Below are 17,598 nucleotides of genomic sequence, written 5' to 3' on the forward strand. Positions count from 1 at the left end.
GGTAATGTAAAAAGACCTACATGACATGATATTAGCAGGGGGTCTTAAATTAAACTACTAAAGAGGCTCAACACTGTTTAGCTGCCAAAAGCAGTTGGAATTGGGCCTAAACAGTGTGGTAAGTCTTTAGGTGATGGCTATTGTGTATGTTTGACCTCTTCCAAATGTCTGTACTGGCAATAAAATGAAAAAGTTTCCAATTTAAATAGCTAGAGAATAAAAACAATTTGCCAGTAATGTGAAAAAACCTAAAGCACCTGGTGTTCCCATGTGGTCTCCCACCCAAGTACTAACCAGGCCCAACAATGCTTAGCTTCCAAGATCAGACGAGATTGGGCCTATCCAATGTGGTATGGCTGTAGGTGAGATACAGGCACTTTTTTGCCCTCTTCTACTTCTATCACCAGGTAAGCTAATAAAAAAGTTTCCTAACTGTATTGGCTTACTGAAAAAAATCATGTGTTGGTAATGTAAAAAGACCTACATGACATGATATTAGCAGGGGGTCTTAAATTAAACTACTAAAGAGGCTCAACACTGTTAAGCTGCCAAAAGCAGTTGGAATTGGGCCTAAACAGTGTGGTAAGTCTTTAGGTGATGGCTATTGTGTCTGTTTGACCTCTTCCAAATGTCTGTACTGGCAATAAAAAGAAAAAGTTTCCAATTTAAATAGCTAGAGAATAAAAACAATTTGCCAGTAATGTGAAAAAACCTATAGCACCTGGTGTTCCCATGTGGTCTACCACCCAAGTACTAAACAGGCCCAACACTGCTTAGCTTCCAAGATCAGACGAGATTGGGCCTATCCAATATGGTATGGCTGTAGGTGAGATACAGGCACTTTTTTGCCCTCTTCTAATTCTATCACCAGGTAAGCTAATAAAAAAGTTTCCTAACTGTATTGGCTTACTGAAAAAAATCATGTGTTGGTAATGTAAAAAGACCTACAGGACATGTTATTAGCAGGGGGTCTTAAATTAAACTACTAAAGAGGCTCAACACTGTTTAGCTGCCAAAAGCAGTTGGAATTGGGCCTAAACAGTACGGTAAGTCTTTAGGTGATGGCTATTGTGTCTGTTTGACCTCTTCCAAATGTCAGTGCTGGCTATAAAAAGAAAAAGTTTCCAATTTAAATAGCTAGAGAATAAAAACAATTTGCCAGTAATGTGAAAAAACCTACAGCACCTGGTGTTCCCATGTGGTCTCCCACCCAAGTACTAATCAGGCCCAACACTGCTTAGCTTCCAAGATCAGGCCTATCCAATGTGGTATGGCTGTAGGTGAGATACACGCACTTTTTTGCCCTCTTCTACTTCTATCACCAGGTAAGCTAATACAAAAGTTTCCTAACTGTATTGGCTTACTGAAAAAAATCATGTGTTGGTAATGTAAAAAGACATACAGGACATGATATTAGCAGGGGGTCTTAAATTAAACTACTAAAGAGGCTCAACACTGTTTAGCTGCCAAAAGCAGTTGGAATTGGGCCTAAACAGTGTGGTAAGTCTTTAGGTGATGGCTATTGTGTCTGTTTGACCTCTTCCAAATGTCTGTACTGGCAATAAAAAGAAAAAGTTTCCAATTTAAATAGCTAGAGAATAAAAACAATTTGCCAGTAATGTGAAAAAACCTATAGCACCTGGTGTTCCCATGTGGTCTACCACCCAAGTACTAAACAGGCCCAACACTGCTTAGCTTCCAAGATCAGACGAGATTGGGCCTATCCAATATGGTATGGCTGTAGGTGAGATACAGGCACTTTTTTGCCCTCTTCTAATTCTATCACCAGGTAAGCTAATAAAAAAGTTTCCTAACTGTATTGGCTTACTGAAAAAAATCATGTGTTGGTAATGTAAAAAGACCTACAGGACATATTATCAGCAGGGGGTCTTAAATTAAACTACTAAAGAGGCTCAACACTGTTTAGCTGCCAAAAGCAGTTGGAATTGGGCCTAAACAGTACGGTAAGTCTTTAGGTGATGGCTATTGTGTCTGTTTGACCTCTTCCAAATGTCAGTGCTGGCTATAAAAAGAAAAAGTTTCCAATTTAAATAGCTAGAGAATAAAAACAATTTGCCAGTAATGTGAAAAAACCTACAGCACCTGGTGTTCCCATGTGGTCTCCCACCCAAGTACTAATCAGGCCCAACACTGCTTAGCTTCCAAGATCAGACGAGATTGGGCCTATCCAATGTGGTATGGCTGTAGGTGAGATACACGCACTTTTTTGCCCTCTTCTACTTCTATCACCAGGTAAGCTAATACAAAAGTTTCCTAACTGTATTGGCTTACTGAACAAAATCATGTGTTGGTAATGTAAAAAGACATACAGGACATGATATTAGCAGGGGGTCTTAAATTAAACTACTAAAGAGGCTCAACACTGTTTAGCTGCCAAAAGCAGTTGGAATTGGGCCTAAACAGTGTGGTAAGTCTTTATGTGATGGCTATTGTGTCTGTTTGACCTCTTCCAAATGTCAGTGCTGGCAATAAAAAGAAAAAGTTTTCAATTTATATAGCTAGAGAATAAAAACAATTTGCCAGTAATGTGAAAAAACCTACAGCACCTGGTGTTCCCATGTGGTCTCCCACCCAAGTACTAACCAGGCCCAACACTGTTTAGCTTCCAAGATCAGACGAGATTGGGACTATCCAATGTGGTATGGCTGTAGGTGAGATACAGGCACTTTTTTACCCTCTTCTACTTCTATCACCAGGTAAGCTAATAAAAAAGTTTCCTAACTGTATTGGCTTACTGAAAAAAATCATGTGTTGGTAATGTAAAAAGACCTACATGACATGATATTAGCAGGGGGTCTTAAATTAAACTACTAAAGAGGCTCAACACTGTTTAGCTGCCAAAAGCAGTTGGAATTGGGCCTAAACAGTGTGGTAAGTCTTTAGGTGATGGCTATTGTGTATGTTTGACCTCTTCCAAATGTCTGTACTGGCAATAAAAAGAAAAAGTTTCCAATTTAAATAGCTAGAGAATAAAAACAATTTGCCAGTAATGTGAAAAAACCTAAAGCACCTGGTGTTCCCATGTGGTCTCCCACCCAAGTACTAACCAGGCCCAACAATGCTTAGCTTCCAAGATCAGACGAGATTGGGCCTATCCAATGTGGTATGGCTGTAGGTGAGATACAGGCACTTTTTTGCCCTCTTCTACTTCTATCACCAGGTAAGCTAATAAAAAAGTTTCCTAACTGTATTGGCTTACTGAAAAAAATCATGTGTTGGTAATGTAAAAAGACCTACATGACATGATATTAGCAGGGGGTCTTAAATTAAACTACTAAAGAGGCTCAACACTGTTTAGCTGCCAAAAGCAGTTGGAATTGGGCCTAAACAGTGTGGTAAGTCTTTAGGTGATGGCTATTGTGTCTGTTTGACCTCTTCCAAATGTCTGTACTGGCAATAAAAAGAAAAAGTTTCCAATTTAAATAGCTAGAGAATAAAAACAATTTGCCAGTAATGTGAAAAAAACCTATAGCACCTGGTGTTCCCATGTGGTCTACCACCCAAGTACTAAACAGGCCCAACACTGCTTAGCTTCCAAGATCAGACGAGATTGGGCCTATCCAATATGGTATGGCTGTAGGTGAGATACAGGCACTTTTTTGCCCTCTTCTAATTCTATCACCAGGTAAGCTAATAAAAAAGTTTCCTAACTGTATTGGCTTACTGAAAAAAATCATGTGTTGGTAATGTAAAAAGACCTACAGGACATGTTATTAGCAGGGGGTCTTAAATTAAACTACTAAAGAGGCTCAACACTGTTTAGCTGCCAAAAGCAGTTGGAATTGGGCCTAAACAGTACGGTAAGTCTTTAGGTGATGGCTATTGTGTCTGTTTGACCTCTTCCAAATGTCAGTGCTGGCTATAAAAAGAAAAAGTTTCCAATTTAAATAGCTAGAGAATAAAAACAATTTGCCAGTAATGTGAAAAAACCTACAGCACCTGGTGTTCCCATGTGGTCTCCCACCCAAGTACTAATCAGGCCCAACACTGCTTAGCTTCCAAGATCAGACGAGATTGGGCCTATCCAATGTGGTATGGCTGTAGGTGAGATACACGCACTTTTTTGCCCTCTTCTACTTCTATCACCAGGTAAGCTAATACAAAAGTTTCCTAACTGTATTGGCTTACTGAAAAAAATCATGTGTTGGTAATGTAAAAAGACCTACATGACATGATATTAGCAGGGGGTCTTAAATTAAACTACTAAAGAGGCTCAACACTGTTTAGCTGCCAAAAGCAGTTGGAATTGGGCCTAAACAGTGTGGTAAGTCTTTAGGTGATGGCTATTGTGTATGTTTGACCTCTTCCAAATGTCTGTACTGGCAATAAAAAGAAAAAGTTTCCAATTTAAATAGCTAGAGAATAAAAACAATTTGCCAGTAATGTGAAAAAACCTAAAGCACCTGGTGTTCCCATGTGGTCTCCCACCCAAGTACTAACCAGGCCCAACAATGCTTAGCTTCCAAGATCAGACGAGATTGGGCCTATCCAATGTGGTATGGCTGTAGGTGAGATACAGGCACTTTTTTGCCCTCTTCTACTTCTATCACCAGGTAAGCTAATAAAAAAGTTTCCTAACTGTATTGGCTTACTGAAAAAAATCATGTGTTGGTAATGTAAAAAGACCTACATGACATGATATTAGCAGGGGTTCTTAAATTAAACTACTAAAGAGGCTCAACACTGTTTAGCTGCCAAAAGCAGTTGGAATTGGGCCTAAACAGTGTGGTAAGTCTTTAGGTGATGGCTATTGTGTCTGTTTGACCTCTTCAAAATGTCTGTACTGGCAATAAAAAGAAAAAGTTTCCAATTTAAATAGCTAGAGAATAAAAACAATTTGCCAGTAATGTGAAAAAACCTACAGCACCTGGTGTTCCCATGTGGTCTCCCACCCAAGTACTAATCAGGCCCAACACTGCTTAGCTTCCAAGATCAGACGAGATTGGGCCTATCCAATGTGGTATGGCTGTAGGTGAGATACACGCACTTTTTTGCCCTCTTCTACTTCTATCACCAGGTAAGCTAATACAAAAGTTTCCTAACTGTATTGGCTTACTGAAAAAAATCATGTGTTGGTAATGTAAAAAGACCTACAGGACATGATATTAGCAGGAGGTCTTAAATTAAACTACTAAAGAGGCTCAACACTGTTTAGCTGCCAAAAGCAGTTGGAATTGGGCCTAAACAGTGTGGTAAGTCTTTAGGTGATGGCTATTGTGTCTGTTTGACCTCTTCCAAATGTCAGTGCTGGCAATAAAAAGAAAAAGTTTCCAATTTAAATAGCTAGAGAATAAAAACAATTTGCCAGTAATGTGAAAAAACCTACAGCACCTGGTGTTCCCATGTGGTCTCCCACCCAAGTACTAACCAGGCCCAACACTGCTTAGCTTCCAAGATCAGACGAGATTGGGCCTATCCAATGTGGTATGGCTGTATGTACGATACAGGCACTTTTTTGCCCTCTTCTATTCTATCACCAGGTAAGCTAATAAAAAAGTTTCCTAACTGTATTGGCTTAGTGAAAAAAATCATGAGTTGGTAATGTAAAAAGACCTACAGGACATGTTATTAGCAGGGGGTCTTAAATTAAACTACTAAAGAGGCTCAACACTGTTTAGCTGCCAAAAGCAGTTGGAATTGGGCCTTAACAGTGTGATAAGTCTTTAGGTGATGGCTATTGTGTATGTTTGACCTCTTCCAAATGTCTGTACTGGCAATAAAAAGAAAAAGTTTCCAATTTAAATAGCTAGAGAATAAAAACAATTTGCCAGTAATGTAAAAAAACCTAAAGCACCTGGTGTTCCCATGTGGTCTCCCACCCAAGTACTAACCAGGCCCAACAATGCTTAGCTTCCAAGATCAGACGAGATTGGGCCTATCCAATGTGGTATGGCTGTAGGTGAGATACAGGCACTTTTTTGCCCTCTTCTACTTCTATCACCAGGTAAGCTAATAAAAAAGTTTCCTAACTGTATTGGCTTACTGAAAAAAATCATGTGTTGGTAATGTAAAAAGACCTACATGACATGATATTAGCAGGGGGTCTTAAATTAAACTACTAAAGAGGCTCAACACTGTTTAGCTGCCAAAAGCAGTTGGAATTGGGCCTAAACAGTGTGGTAAGTCTTTAGGTGATGGCTATTGTGTCTGTTTGACCTCTTCCAAATGTCTGTACTGGCAATAAAAAGAAAAAGTTTCCAATTTAAATAGCTAGAGAATAAAAACAATTTGCCAGTAATGTGAAAAAACCTACAGCACCTGGTGTTCCCATGTGGTCTCCCACCCAAGTACTAACCAGGCCCAACACTGCTTAGCTTCCAAGATCAGACGAGATTGGGCCTATCCAATGTGGTATGGCTGTAGGTGAGATACAGGCACTTTTTTGCCCTCTTCTACTTCTATCACCAGGTAAGCTAATAAAAAAGTTTCCTAACTGTATTGGCTTACTGAAAAAAATCATGTGTTGGTAATGTAAAAAGACCTACAGGACATGTTATTAGCAGGGGGTCTTAAATTAAACTACTAAAGAGGCTCAACACTGTTTAGCTGCCAAAAGCAGTTGGAATTGGGCCTAAACAGTGTGGTAAGTCTTTATGTGATGGCTATTGTGTCTGTTTGACCTCTTCCAAATGTCAGTGCTGGCAATAAAAAGAAAAAAATTTCCAATTTAAATAGCTAGAGAATAAAAACAATTTGCCAGTAATGTGAAAAAACCTACAACACCTGGTGTTCCCATGTGGTCTCCCACCCAAGTACTAACCAGGCCCAACACTGCTTAGCTTTCAAGATCAGACGAGATTGGGACTATCCAATGTGGTATGGCTGTAGGTGAGATACAGGCACTTTTTTACCCTCTTCTACTTCTATCACCAGGTAAGCTAATAAAAAAGTTTCCTAACTGTATTGGCTTACTGAAAAAAATCATGTGTTGGTAATGTAAAAAGACCTACATGACATGATATTAGCAGGGGGTCTTAAATTAAACTACTAAAGAGGCTCAACACTGTTTAGCTGCCAAAAGCAGTTGGAATTGGGCCTAAACAGTGTGGTAAGTCTTTAGGTGATGGCTATTGTGTATGTTTGACCTCTTCCAAATGTCTGTACTGGCAATAAAATGAAAAAGTTTCCAATTTAAATAGCTAGAGAATAAAAACAATTTGCCAGTAATGTGAAAAAACCTAAAGCACCTGGTGTTCCCATGTGGTCTCCCACCCAAGTACTAACCAGGCCCAACAATGCTTAGCTTCCAAGATCAGACGAGATTGGGCCTATCCAATGTGGTATGGCTGTAGGTGAGATACAGGCACTTTTTTGCCCTCTTCTACTTCTATCACCAGGTAAGCTAATAAAAAAGTTTCCTAACTGTATTGGCTTACTGAAAAAAATCATGTGTTGGTAATGTAAAAAGACCTACATGACATGATATTAGCAGGGGGTCTTAAATTAAACTACTAAAGAGGCTCAACACTGTTAAGCTGCCAAAAGCAGTTGGAATTGGGCCTAAACAGTGTGGTAAGTCTTTAGGTGATGGCTATTGTGTCTGTTTGACCTCTTCCAAATGTCTGTACTGGCAATAAAAAGAAAAAGTTTCCAATTTAAATAGCTAGAGAATAAAAACAATTTGCCAGTAATGTGAAAAAACCTATAGCACCTGGTGTTCCCATGTGGTCTACCACCCAAGTACTAAACAGGCCCAACACTGCTTAGCTTCCAAGATCAGACGAGATTGGGCCTATCCAATATGGTATGGCTGTAGGTGAGATACAGGCACTTTTTTGCCCTCTTCTAATTCTATCACCAGGTAAGCTAATAAAAAAGTTTCCTAACTGTATTGGCTTACTGAAAAAAATCATGTGTTGGTAATGTAAAAAGACCTACAGGACATGTTATTAGCAGGGGGTCTTAAATTAAACTACTAAAGAGGCTCAACACTGTTTAGCTGCCAAAAGCAGTTGGAATTGGGCCTAAACAGTACGGTAAGTCTTTAGGTGATGGCTATTGTGTCTGTTTGACCTCTTCCAAATGTCAGTGCTGGCTATAAAAAGAAAAAGTTTCCAATTTAAATAGCTAGAGAATAAAAACAATTTGCCAGTAATGTGAAAAAACCTACAGCACCTGGTGTTCCCATGTGGTCTCCCACCCAAGTACTAATCAGGCCCAACACTGCTTAGCTTCCAAGATCAGACGAGATTGGGCCTATCCAATGTGGTATGGCTGTAGGTGAGATACACGCACTTTTTTGCCCTCTTCTACTTCTATCACCAGGTAAGCTAATACAAAAGTTTCCTAACTGTATTGGCTTACTGAAAAAAATCATGTGTTGGTAATGTAAAAAGACATACAGGACATGATATTAGCAGGGGGTCTTAAATTAAACTACTAAAGAGGCTCAACACTGTTTAGCTGCCAAAAGCAGTTGGAATTGGGCCTAAACAGTGTGGTAAGTCTTTAGGTGATGGCTATTGTGTCTGTTTGACCTCTTCCAAATGTCTGTACTGGCAATAAAAAGAAAAAGTTTCCAATTTAAATAGCTAGAGAATAAAAACAATTTGCCAGTAATGTGAAAAAACCTATAGCACCTGGTGTTCCCATGTGGTCTACCACCCAAGTACTAAACAGGCCCAACACTGCTTAGCTTCCAAGATCAGACGAGATTGGGCCTATCCAATATGGTATGGCTGTAGGTGAGATACAGGCACTTTTTTGCCCTCTTCTAATTCTATCACCAGGTAAGCTAATAAAAAAGTTTCCTAACTGTATTGGCTTACTGAAAAAAATCATGTGTTGGTAATGTAAAAAGACCTACAGGACATGTTATTAGCAGGGGGTCTTAAATTAAACTACTAAAGAGGCTCAACACTGTTTAGCTGCCAAAAGCAGTTGGAATTGGGCCTAAACAGTACGGTAAGTCTTTAGGTGATGGCTATTGTGTCTGTTTGACCTCTTCCAAATGTCAGTGCTGGCTATAAAAAGAAAAAGTTTCCAATTTAAATAGCTAGAGAATAAAAACAATTTGCCAGTAATGTGAAAAAACCTACAGCACCTGGTGTTCCCATGTGGTCTCCCACCCAAGTACTAATCAGGCCCAACACTGCTTAGCTTCCAAGATCAGACGAGATTGGGCCTATCCAATGTGGTATGGCTGTAGGTGAGATACACGCACTTTTTTGCCCTCTTCTACTTCTATCACCAGGTAAGCTAATACAAAAGTTTCCTAACTGTATTGGCTTACTGAACAAAATCATGTGTTGGTAATGTAAAAAGACATACAGGACATGATATTAGCAGGGGGTCTTAAATTAAACTACTAAAGAGGCTCAACACTGTTTAGCTGCCAAAAGCAGTTGGAATTGGGCCTAAACAGTGTGGTAAGTCTTTATGTGATGGCTATTGTGTCTGTTTGACCTCTTCCAAATGTCAGTGCTGGCAATAAAAAGAAAAAGTTTTCAATTTATATAGCTAGAGAATAAAAACAATTTGCCAGTAATGTGAAAAAACCTACAGCACCTGGTGTTCCCATGTGGTCTCCCACCCAAGTACTAACCAGGCCCAACACTGTTTAGCTTCCAAGATCAGACGAGATTGGGACTATCCAATGTGGTATGGCTGTAGGTGAGATACAGGCACTTTTTTACCCTCTTCTACTTCTATCACCAGGTAAGCTAATAAAAAAGTTTCCTAACTGTATTGGCTTACTGAAAAAAATCATGTGTTGGTAATGTAAAAAGACCTACATGACATGATATTAGCAGGGGGTCTTAAATTAAACTACTAAAGAGGCTCAACACTGTTTAGCTGCCAAAAGCAGTTGGAATTGGGCCTAAACAGTGTGGTAAGTCTTTAGGTGATGGCTATTGTGTATGTTTGACCTCTTCCAAATGTCTGTACTGGCAATAAAAAGAAAAAGTTTCCAATTTAAATAGCTAGAGAATAAAAACAATTTGCCAGTAATGTGAAAAAACCTAAAGCACCTGGTGTTCCCATGTGGTCTCCCACCCAAGTACTAACCAGGCCCAACAATGCTTAGCTTCCAAGATCAGACGAGATTGGGCCTATCCAATGTGGTATAGCTGTAGGTGAGATACAGGCACTTTTTTGCCCTCTTCTACTTCTATCACCAGGTAAGCTAATAAAAAAGTTTCCTAACTGTATTGGCTTACTGAAAAAAATCATGTGTTGGTAATGTAAAAAGACCTACATGACATGATATTAGCAGGGGGTCTTAAATTAAACTACTAAAGAGGCTCAACACTGTTTAGCTGCCAAAAGCAGTTGGAATTGGGCCTAAACAGTGTGGTAAGTCTTTAGGTGATGGCTATTGTGTCTGTTTGACCTCTTCCAAATGTCTGTACTGGCAATAAAAAGAAAAAGTTTCCAATTTAAATAGCTAGAGAATAAAAACAATTTGCCAGTAATGTGAAAAAAACCTATAGCACCTGGTGTTCCCATGTGGTCTACCACCCAAGTACTAAACAGGCCCAACACTGCTTAACTTCCAAGATCAGACGAGATTGGGCCTATCCAATATGGTATGGCTGTAGGTGAGATACAGGCACTTTTTTGCCCTCTTCTAATTCTATCACCAGGTAAGCTAATAAAAAAGTTTCCTAACTGTATTGGCTTACTGAAAAAAATCATGTGTTGGTAATGTAAAAAGACCTACAGGACATGTTATTAGCAGGGGGTCTTAAATTAAACTACTAAAGAGGCTCAACACTGTTTAGCTGCCAAAAGCAGTTGGAATTGGGCCTAAACAGTACGGTAAGTCTTTAGGTGATGGCTATTGTGTCTGTTTGACCTCTTCCAAATGTCAGTGCTGGCTATAAAAAGAAAAAGTTTCCAATTTAAATAGCTAGAGAATAAAAACAATTTGCCAGTAATGTGAAAAAACCTACAGCACCTGGTGTTCCCATGTGGTCTCCCACCCAAGTACTAATCAGGCCCAACACTGCTTAGCTTCCAAGATCAGACGAGATTGGGCCTATCCAATGTGGTATGGCTGTAGGTGAGATACACGCACTTTTTTGCCCTCTTCTACTTCTATCACCAGGTAAGCTAATACAAAAGTTTCCTAACTGTATTGGCTTACTGAAAAAAATCATGTGTTGGTAATGTAAAAAGACATACAGGACATGATATTAGCAGGGGGTCTTAAATTAAACTACTAAAGAGGCTCAACACTGTTTAGCTGCCAAAAGCAGTTGGAATTGGGCCTAAACAGTGTGGTAAGTCTTTATGTGATGGCTATTGTGTCTGTTTGACCTCTTCCAAATGTCAGTGCTGGCAATAAAAAGAAAAAGTTTTCAATTTAAATAGCTAGAGAATAAAAACAATTTGCCAGTAATGTGAAAAAACCTACAGCACCTGGTGTTCCCATGTGGTCTCCCACCCAAGTACTAACCAGGCCCAACACTGCTTAGCTTCCAAGATCAGACGAGATTGGGACTATCCAATGTGGTATGGCTGTAGGTGAGATACAGGCACTTTTTTACCCTCTTCTACTTCTATCACCAGGTAAGCTAATAAAAAAGTTTCCTAACTGTATTGGCTTACTGAAAAAAATCATGTGTTGGTAATGTAAAAAGACCTACATGACATGATATTAGCAGGGGGTCTTAAATTAAACTACTAAAGAGGCTCAACACTGTTTAGCTGCCAAAAGCAGTTGGAATTGGGCCTAAACAGTACGGTAAGTCTTTAGGTGATGGCTATTGTGTCTGTTTGACCTCTTCCAAATGTCAGTGCTGGCTATAAAAAGAAAAAGTTTCCAATTTAAATAGCTAGAGAATAAAAACAATTTGCCAGTAATGTGAAAAAACCTACAGCACCTGGTGTTCCCATGTGGTCTCCCACCCAAGTACTAATCAGGCCCAACACTGCTTAGCTTCCAAGATCAGACGAGATTGGGCCTATCCAATGTGGTATGGCTGTAGGTGAGATACACGCACTTTTTTGCCCTCTTCTACTTCTATCACCAGGTAAGCTAATACAAAAGTTTCCTAACTGTATTGGCTTACTGAAAAAAATCATGTGTTGGTAATGTAAAAAGACCTACAGGACATGATATTAGCAGGAGGTCTTAAATTAAACTACTAAAGAGGCTCAACACTGTTTAGCTGCCAAAAGCAGTTGGAATTGGGCCTAAACAGTGTGGTAAGTCTTTAGGTGATGGCTATTGTGTCTGTTTGACCTCTTCCAAATGTCAGTGCTGGCAATAAAAAGAAAAAGTTTCCAATTTAAATAGCTAGAGAATAAAAACAATTTGCCAGTAATGTGAAAAAACCTACAGCACCTGGTGTTCCCATGTGGTCTCCCACCCAAGTACTAACCAGGCCCAACACTGCTTAGCTTCCAAGATCAGACGAGATTGGGCCTATCCAATGTGGTATGGCTGTATGTACGATACAGGCACTTTTTTGCCCTCTTCTATTCTATCACCAGGTAAGCTAATAAAAAAGTTTCCTAACTGTATTGGCTTAGTGAAAAAAATCATGAGTTGGTAATGTAAAAAGACCTACAGGACATGTTATTAGCAGGGGGTCTTAAATTAAACTACTAAAGAGGCTCAACACTGTTTAGCTGCCAAAAGCAGTTGGAATTGGGCCTTAACAGTGTGATAAGTCTTTAGGTGATGGCTATTGTGTCTGTTTGACCTCTTCCAAATGTCTGTGCTGGCAATAAAAAGAAAAAGTTTCCAATTTAAATAGCTAGAGAATAAAAACAATTTGCCAGTAATGTGAAAAAACCTAAAGCACCTGGTGTTCCCATGTGGTCTCCAACCCAAGTACTAACCAGGCCCAACACTGCTTAGCTTCCAAGATCAGACGAGATTGGGACTATCCAATGTGGTATGGCTGTAGGTGAGAGACAGGCACTTTTTTGCCCTCTTCTACTTCTATCACCAGGTAAGCTAATAAAAAAGTTTCCTAACTGTATTGGCTTACTGAAAAAAATCATGTGTTGGTAATGTAAAAAGACCTACAGGACATGTTATTAGCAGGGGGTCTTAAATTAAACTACTAAAGAGGCTTAACACTGTTTAGCTGCCAAAAGCAGTTGGAATTGGGCCTAAACAGTATGGTAAGTCTTTAGGTGATGGCTATTGTGTCTGTTTGACCTCTTCCAAATGTCAGTGCTGGCAATAAAAAGAAAAAATTTCCAATTTAAATAGCTAGAGAATAAAAACAATTTGCCAGTAATGTGAAAAAACCTACAGCACCTGGTGTTCCCATGTGGTCTCCCACCCAAGTACTAACCAGGCCCAACACTGCTTAGCTTCCAAGATCAGACGAGATTGGGCCTATCCAATGTGGTATGGCTGTAGGTTTGATACAAGCACTTTTTTGCCCTCTTCTACTTCTATAACCAGGTAAGCTAATAAAAAAGTTTCCCAACTGTATTGTCTTACTGATAAAAATCATGTGTTGGTAATGTAAAAAGACATACAGGACATGATATTAGCAGGGGGTCTTAAATTAAACTACTAAAGAGGCTCAACACTGTTTAGCTGCCAAAAGCAGTTGGAATTGGGCCTAAACAGTGTGGTAAGTCTTTAGGTGATGGCTATTGTGTCTGTTTGACCTCTTCCAAATGTCTGTACTGGCAATAAAAAGAAAAAGTTTCCAATTTAAATAGCTAGAGAATAAAAACAATTTGCCAGTAATGTGAAAAAACCTACAGCACCTGGTGTTCCCATGTGGTCTCCCACCCAAGTACTAAACAGGCCCAACACTGCTTAGCTTCCAATATCAGACGAGATTGGGCCTATCCAATGTGGTATGGCTGTAGGTGAGATACAGGCACTTTTTTGCCCTCTTCTAATTCTATCACCAGGTAAGCTAATAAAAAAGTTTCCTAACTGTATTGGCTTACTGAAAAAAATCATGTGTTGGTAATGTAAAAAGACCTACAGGACATGATATTAGCAGGGGGTCTTAAATTAAACTACTAAAGAGGCTCAACACTGTTTAGCTGCCAAAAGCAGTTGGAATTGGGCCTAAACAGTGTGGTAAGTCTTTAGGTGATGGCTATTGTGTCTGTTTGACCTCTTCCAAATGTCAGTGCTGGCAATAAAAAGAAAAAGTTTCCAATTTAAATAGCTAGAGAATAAAAACAATTTGCCAGTAATGTGAAAAAACCTACAGCACCTGGTGTTCCCATGTGGTCTCCCACCCAAGTACTAATCAGGCCCAACACTGCTTAGCTTCCAAGATCAGACGAGATTGGGCCTATCCAATGTGGTATGGCTGTAGGTTAGATACAGGCACTTTTTTGCTCTCTTCTACTTCTATCACCATGTAAGCTAATAAAAAAGTTTCCTAACTGTATTGGCTTACTGCAAAAAATCATGTGTTGGTAATGTAAAAAGACCTACAGGACATGATATTAGCAGGGGGTCTTAAATTAAACTACTAAAGAGGCTGAACACTGTTTAGCTGCCAAAAGCAGTAGGAATTGGGCCTAAACAGTGTGGTAAGTCTTTAGGTGATGGCTATTGTGTCTGTTTGACCTCTTCCAAATGTCTGTACTGGCAATAAAAAGAAAAAGTTTCCAATTTAAATAGCTAGAGAATAAAAACAATTTGCCAGTAATGTGAAAAAACCTACAACACCTGGTGTTCCCATGTGGTCTCCCACCCAAGTACTAACCAGGCCCAACACTGCTTAGCTTCCAAGATCAGACGAGATTGGGACTATCCAATGTGGTACGGCTGTAGTAAGATACAGGCACTTTTTTGCCCTCTTCTACTTCTATCACCAGGTAAGCTAATAAAAAAGTTTCCTAACTGTATTGGCTTACTGAAAAAAATCATGTCTTGGTAATGTAAAAAGACCTACAGGACATGATATTAGCAGGGGGTCTTAAATTAAACTACTAAAGAGGCTCAACATTGTTTAGCTGCCAAAAGCAGTTGGAATTGGGCCTAAACAGTGTGGTAAGTCATTAGGTGATGGCTATTGTGTCTGTTTGACCTCTTCCAAATGTCTGCACTGGCAATAAAAAGAAAAAGTTTCCAATTTAAATAGCTAGAGAATAAAAACAATTTGCCAGTAATGTGAAAAAACCTACAGCACCTGGTGTTCCCATGTGGTCTCCCACCCAAGTACTAACCAGGCCCAACACTGCTTAGCTTCCAAGATCAGACGAGATTGGGCCTATCCAATGTGGTATGGCTGTAGGTTAGATACAGGCACTTTTTTGCTCTCTTCTACTTCTATCACCATGTAAGCTAATAAAAAAGTTTCCTAACTGTATTGGCTTACTGCAAAAAATCATGTGTTGGTAATGTAAAAAGACCTACAGGACATGATATTAGCAGGGGGTCTTAAATTAAACTACTAAAGAGGCTCAACACTGTTTAGCTGCCAAAAGCAGTTGGAATTGGGCCTAAACAGTGTGGTAAGTCTTTAGGTGATGGCTATTGTGTCTGTTTGACCTCTTCCAAATGTCAGTGCTGGCAATAAAAAGAAAAAGTTTCCAATTTAAATAGCTAGAGAATAAAAACAATTTGCCAGTAATGTGAAAAAACCTACAGCACCTGGTGTTCCCATGTGGTCTCCCACCCAAGTACTAACCAGGCCCAACACTGCTTAGCTTCCAAGATCAGACGAGATTGGGACTATCCAATGTGGTATGGCTGTAGGTGAGATACATGCACTTTTTTGCCCTCTTCTACTTCTATCACCAGGTAAGCTAATAAAAAAGTTTCCTAACTGTATTGGCTTACTGAAAAAAATCATGTGTTGGTAATGTAAAAAGACCTACAGGACATGATATTAGCAGGGGGTCTTAAATTAAACTACTAAAGAGGCTCAACATTGTTTAGCTGCCAAAAGCAGTTGGAATTGGGCCTAAACAGTGTGGTAAGTCATTAGGTGATGGCTATTGTGTCTGTTTGACCTCTTCCAAATGTCTGTACTGGCAATAAAAAGAAAAAGTTTCCAATTTAAATAGCTAGAGAATAAAAACAATTTGCCAGTAATGTGAAAAAACCTACAACACCTGGTGTTCCCATGTGGTCTCCCACCCAAGTACTAACCAGGCCCAACACTGCTTAGCTTTCAAGATCAGACGAGATTGGGACTATCCAATGTGGTATGGCTGTAGTAAGATACAGGCACTTTTTTGCCCTCTTCTACTTCTATCACCAGGTAAGCTAATAAAAAAGTTTCCTAACTGTATTGGCTTACTGAAAAAAATCATGTCTTGGTAATGTAAAAAGACCTACAGGACATGATATTAGCAGGGGGTCTTAAATTAAACTACTAAAGAGGCTCAACATTGTTTAGCTGCCAAAAGCAGTTGGAATTGGGCCTAAACAGTGTGGTAAGTCATTAGGTGATGGCTATTGTGTCTGTTTGACCTCTTCCAAATGTCTGCACTGGCAATAAAAAGAAAAAGTTTCCAATTTAAATAGCTAGAGAATAAAAACAATTTGCCAGTAATGTGAAAAAACCTATAGCACCTGGTGTTCCCATGTGGTCTCCCACCCAAGTACTAACCAGGCCCAACACTGCTTAGCTTCCAAGATCAGACGAGATTGGGCCTATCCAATGTGGTATGGCTGCAGGTTAGATACAGGCACTTTTTTGCTCTCTTCTACTTCTATCACCATGTAAGCTAATAAAAAAGTTTCCTAACTGTATTGGCTTACTGCAAAAAATCATGTGTTGGTAATGTAAAAAGACCTACAGGACATGATATTAGCAGGGGGTCTTAAATTAAACTACTAAAGAGGCTCAACACTGTTTAGCTGCCAAAAGCAGTTGGAATTGGGCCTAAACAGTGTGGTAAGTCTTTAGGTGATGGCTATTGTGTCTGTTTGACCTCTTCCAAATGTCAGTGCTGGCAATAAAAAGAAAAAGTTTCCAATTTAAATAGCTAGAGAATAAAAACAATTTGCCAGTAATGTGAAAAAACCTACAGCACCTGGTGTTCCCATGTGGTCTCCGACCCAAGTACTAAACAGGCCCAACACTGCTTAGCTTCCAAGATCAGACGAGATTGGGCCTATCCAATGTGGTATGGCTGTAGGTGAGATACAGGCACTTTTTTGCCCTCTTCTACTTCTATCACCAGGTAAGCTAATAAAAAAGTTTCCTAACTGTATTGGCTTACTGCAAAAAATCATGTGTTGGTAATGTAAAAATACCTACAGTACATGATATTAGCAGGGGGTCTTAAATTAAACTACTAAAGAGGCTCAACACTGTTTAGCTGCCAAAAGCCGTTGGAATTGGGCCTAATCAGTGTGGTAAGTCTTTAGGTGATGGCTATTGTGTCTGTTTGACTTCTTCCAAATGTCTGTACTGGCAATAAAAAGTAAACGTTTCCAATTTAAATAGCTAGAGAATAAAAACAATTTGCCAGTAATGTGAAAAAACCTACAGCACCTGGTGTTCCTATGTGGTCTCCCACCCAAGTACTAACCAGGCCCAACACTGCTTAGCTTCCAAGATCAGACGAGATTGGGCCTATCCAATGTGGTATGGCTGTAGGTGAGATACAGGCACTTTTTTGCCCTCTTCTACTTCTATCACCAGGTAAGCTAATAAAAAAGTTTCCTAACTGTATTGG

At 39.5% G+C, this 17,598-nt stretch overlaps 27 non-coding genes and 11 pseudogenes across 27 annotated transcripts; all 38 read right to left on the bottom strand.

Moving 5' to 3' along the window:
* Positions 1 to 245: 245 nt before the first annotated feature.
* LOC146043565 (5S ribosomal RNA) lies at positions 246 to 364 on the bottom strand. Its single transcript, XR_014464557.1, has one exon. It is a non-coding gene; the product is annotated as a 5S ribosomal RNA (ribosomal RNA).
* Positions 365 to 709: 345 nt separating this feature from the next.
* LOC146044031 (5S ribosomal RNA) lies at positions 710 to 828 on the bottom strand (annotated as a pseudogene).
* Positions 829 to 1,173: 345 nt separating this feature from the next.
* LOC146044291 (5S ribosomal RNA) lies at positions 1,174 to 1,282 on the bottom strand (annotated as a pseudogene).
* A 345-nt stretch (positions 1,283 to 1,627) lies between these two features.
* On the bottom strand, positions 1,628 to 1,746 carry LOC146044032 (5S ribosomal RNA; annotated as a pseudogene).
* Positions 1,747 to 2,091: 345 nt separating this feature from the next.
* Positions 2,092 to 2,210, bottom strand: LOC146044632 (5S ribosomal RNA). The gene has a single exon (XR_014465069.1). It is a non-coding gene; the product is annotated as a 5S ribosomal RNA (ribosomal RNA).
* Positions 2,211 to 2,555: 345 nt separating this feature from the next.
* On the bottom strand, positions 2,556 to 2,674 carry LOC146044739 (5S ribosomal RNA). Its single transcript, XR_014465175.1, has one exon. It is a non-coding gene; the product is annotated as a 5S ribosomal RNA (ribosomal RNA).
* Positions 2,675 to 3,019: 345 nt separating this feature from the next.
* On the bottom strand, positions 3,020 to 3,138 carry LOC146043566 (5S ribosomal RNA). The gene has a single exon (XR_014464558.1). It is a non-coding gene; the product is annotated as a 5S ribosomal RNA (ribosomal RNA).
* A 346-nt stretch (positions 3,139 to 3,484) lies between these two features.
* On the bottom strand, positions 3,485 to 3,603 carry LOC146044033 (5S ribosomal RNA; annotated as a pseudogene).
* A 345-nt stretch (positions 3,604 to 3,948) lies between these two features.
* Positions 3,949 to 4,067, bottom strand: LOC146044633 (5S ribosomal RNA). The gene has a single exon (XR_014465070.1). It is a non-coding gene; the product is annotated as a 5S ribosomal RNA (ribosomal RNA).
* Positions 4,068 to 4,412: 345 nt separating this feature from the next.
* LOC146043567 (5S ribosomal RNA) lies at positions 4,413 to 4,531 on the bottom strand. The gene has a single exon (XR_014464559.1). It is a non-coding gene; the product is annotated as a 5S ribosomal RNA (ribosomal RNA).
* A 345-nt stretch (positions 4,532 to 4,876) lies between these two features.
* On the bottom strand, positions 4,877 to 4,995 carry LOC146044634 (5S ribosomal RNA). The gene has a single exon (XR_014465071.1). It is a non-coding gene; the product is annotated as a 5S ribosomal RNA (ribosomal RNA).
* A 345-nt stretch (positions 4,996 to 5,340) lies between these two features.
* On the bottom strand, positions 5,341 to 5,459 carry LOC146043173 (5S ribosomal RNA). The gene has a single exon (XR_014464166.1). It is a non-coding gene; the product is annotated as a 5S ribosomal RNA (ribosomal RNA).
* Positions 5,460 to 5,803: 344 nt separating this feature from the next.
* LOC146043569 (5S ribosomal RNA) lies at positions 5,804 to 5,922 on the bottom strand. The gene has a single exon (XR_014464560.1). It is a non-coding gene; the product is annotated as a 5S ribosomal RNA (ribosomal RNA).
* A 345-nt stretch (positions 5,923 to 6,267) lies between these two features.
* On the bottom strand, positions 6,268 to 6,386 carry LOC146043890 (5S ribosomal RNA). Its single transcript, XR_014464788.1, has one exon. It is a non-coding gene; the product is annotated as a 5S ribosomal RNA (ribosomal RNA).
* Positions 6,387 to 6,732: 346 nt separating this feature from the next.
* On the bottom strand, positions 6,733 to 6,851 carry LOC146043383 (5S ribosomal RNA). Its single transcript, XR_014464375.1, has one exon. It is a non-coding gene; the product is annotated as a 5S ribosomal RNA (ribosomal RNA).
* A 345-nt stretch (positions 6,852 to 7,196) lies between these two features.
* On the bottom strand, positions 7,197 to 7,315 carry LOC146043570 (5S ribosomal RNA). The gene has a single exon (XR_014464561.1). It is a non-coding gene; the product is annotated as a 5S ribosomal RNA (ribosomal RNA).
* A 345-nt stretch (positions 7,316 to 7,660) lies between these two features.
* LOC146044034 (5S ribosomal RNA) lies at positions 7,661 to 7,779 on the bottom strand (annotated as a pseudogene).
* A 345-nt stretch (positions 7,780 to 8,124) lies between these two features.
* LOC146044637 (5S ribosomal RNA) lies at positions 8,125 to 8,243 on the bottom strand. The gene has a single exon (XR_014465073.1). It is a non-coding gene; the product is annotated as a 5S ribosomal RNA (ribosomal RNA).
* Positions 8,244 to 8,588: 345 nt separating this feature from the next.
* On the bottom strand, positions 8,589 to 8,707 carry LOC146044035 (5S ribosomal RNA; annotated as a pseudogene).
* A 345-nt stretch (positions 8,708 to 9,052) lies between these two features.
* LOC146044638 (5S ribosomal RNA) lies at positions 9,053 to 9,171 on the bottom strand. Its single transcript, XR_014465074.1, has one exon. It is a non-coding gene; the product is annotated as a 5S ribosomal RNA (ribosomal RNA).
* A 345-nt stretch (positions 9,172 to 9,516) lies between these two features.
* On the bottom strand, positions 9,517 to 9,635 carry LOC146044740 (5S ribosomal RNA). The gene has a single exon (XR_014465177.1). It is a non-coding gene; the product is annotated as a 5S ribosomal RNA (ribosomal RNA).
* A 345-nt stretch (positions 9,636 to 9,980) lies between these two features.
* On the bottom strand, positions 9,981 to 10,099 carry LOC146043740 (5S ribosomal RNA). Its single transcript, XR_014464732.1, has one exon. It is a non-coding gene; the product is annotated as a 5S ribosomal RNA (ribosomal RNA).
* A 346-nt stretch (positions 10,100 to 10,445) lies between these two features.
* Positions 10,446 to 10,564, bottom strand: LOC146043939 (5S ribosomal RNA; annotated as a pseudogene).
* Positions 10,565 to 10,909: 345 nt separating this feature from the next.
* Positions 10,910 to 11,028, bottom strand: LOC146044639 (5S ribosomal RNA). Its single transcript, XR_014465075.1, has one exon. It is a non-coding gene; the product is annotated as a 5S ribosomal RNA (ribosomal RNA).
* Positions 11,029 to 11,373: 345 nt separating this feature from the next.
* LOC146044590 (5S ribosomal RNA) lies at positions 11,374 to 11,492 on the bottom strand. Its single transcript, XR_014465027.1, has one exon. It is a non-coding gene; the product is annotated as a 5S ribosomal RNA (ribosomal RNA).
* Positions 11,493 to 11,837: 345 nt separating this feature from the next.
* Positions 11,838 to 11,956, bottom strand: LOC146044640 (5S ribosomal RNA). The gene has a single exon (XR_014465076.1). It is a non-coding gene; the product is annotated as a 5S ribosomal RNA (ribosomal RNA).
* Positions 11,957 to 12,301: 345 nt separating this feature from the next.
* On the bottom strand, positions 12,302 to 12,420 carry LOC146043174 (5S ribosomal RNA). The gene has a single exon (XR_014464167.1). It is a non-coding gene; the product is annotated as a 5S ribosomal RNA (ribosomal RNA).
* A 344-nt stretch (positions 12,421 to 12,764) lies between these two features.
* On the bottom strand, positions 12,765 to 12,883 carry LOC146044043 (5S ribosomal RNA; annotated as a pseudogene).
* Positions 12,884 to 13,228: 345 nt separating this feature from the next.
* Positions 13,229 to 13,347, bottom strand: LOC146043902 (5S ribosomal RNA). The gene has a single exon (XR_014464790.1). It is a non-coding gene; the product is annotated as a 5S ribosomal RNA (ribosomal RNA).
* A 345-nt stretch (positions 13,348 to 13,692) lies between these two features.
* On the bottom strand, positions 13,693 to 13,811 carry LOC146043629 (5S ribosomal RNA). The gene has a single exon (XR_014464621.1). It is a non-coding gene; the product is annotated as a 5S ribosomal RNA (ribosomal RNA).
* A 345-nt stretch (positions 13,812 to 14,156) lies between these two features.
* On the bottom strand, positions 14,157 to 14,275 carry LOC146044641 (5S ribosomal RNA). Its single transcript, XR_014465078.1, has one exon. It is a non-coding gene; the product is annotated as a 5S ribosomal RNA (ribosomal RNA).
* A 345-nt stretch (positions 14,276 to 14,620) lies between these two features.
* On the bottom strand, positions 14,621 to 14,739 carry LOC146043972 (5S ribosomal RNA; annotated as a pseudogene).
* A 344-nt stretch (positions 14,740 to 15,083) lies between these two features.
* LOC146043914 (5S ribosomal RNA) lies at positions 15,084 to 15,202 on the bottom strand. The gene has a single exon (XR_014464792.1). It is a non-coding gene; the product is annotated as a 5S ribosomal RNA (ribosomal RNA).
* Positions 15,203 to 15,547: 345 nt separating this feature from the next.
* On the bottom strand, positions 15,548 to 15,666 carry LOC146044592 (5S ribosomal RNA). The gene has a single exon (XR_014465028.1). It is a non-coding gene; the product is annotated as a 5S ribosomal RNA (ribosomal RNA).
* A 345-nt stretch (positions 15,667 to 16,011) lies between these two features.
* On the bottom strand, positions 16,012 to 16,130 carry LOC146043974 (5S ribosomal RNA; annotated as a pseudogene).
* A 344-nt stretch (positions 16,131 to 16,474) lies between these two features.
* On the bottom strand, positions 16,475 to 16,593 carry LOC146043454 (5S ribosomal RNA). The gene has a single exon (XR_014464447.1). It is a non-coding gene; the product is annotated as a 5S ribosomal RNA (ribosomal RNA).
* Positions 16,594 to 16,938: 345 nt separating this feature from the next.
* Positions 16,939 to 17,057, bottom strand: LOC146043862 (5S ribosomal RNA; annotated as a pseudogene).
* Positions 17,058 to 17,402: 345 nt separating this feature from the next.
* On the bottom strand, positions 17,403 to 17,521 carry LOC146044841 (5S ribosomal RNA). Its single transcript, XR_014465278.1, has one exon. It is a non-coding gene; the product is annotated as a 5S ribosomal RNA (ribosomal RNA).
* Positions 17,522 to 17,598: the final 77 nt, after the last annotated feature.

The sequence above is a fragment of the Crinia signifera genome, chromosome 19 (genome assembly GCF_055691185.1).
Source record: "Crinia signifera chromosome 19, ASM5569118v1, whole genome shotgun sequence".
Taxonomy (NCBI): domain Eukaryota; kingdom Metazoa; phylum Chordata; class Amphibia; order Anura; family Myobatrachidae; genus Crinia; species Crinia signifera.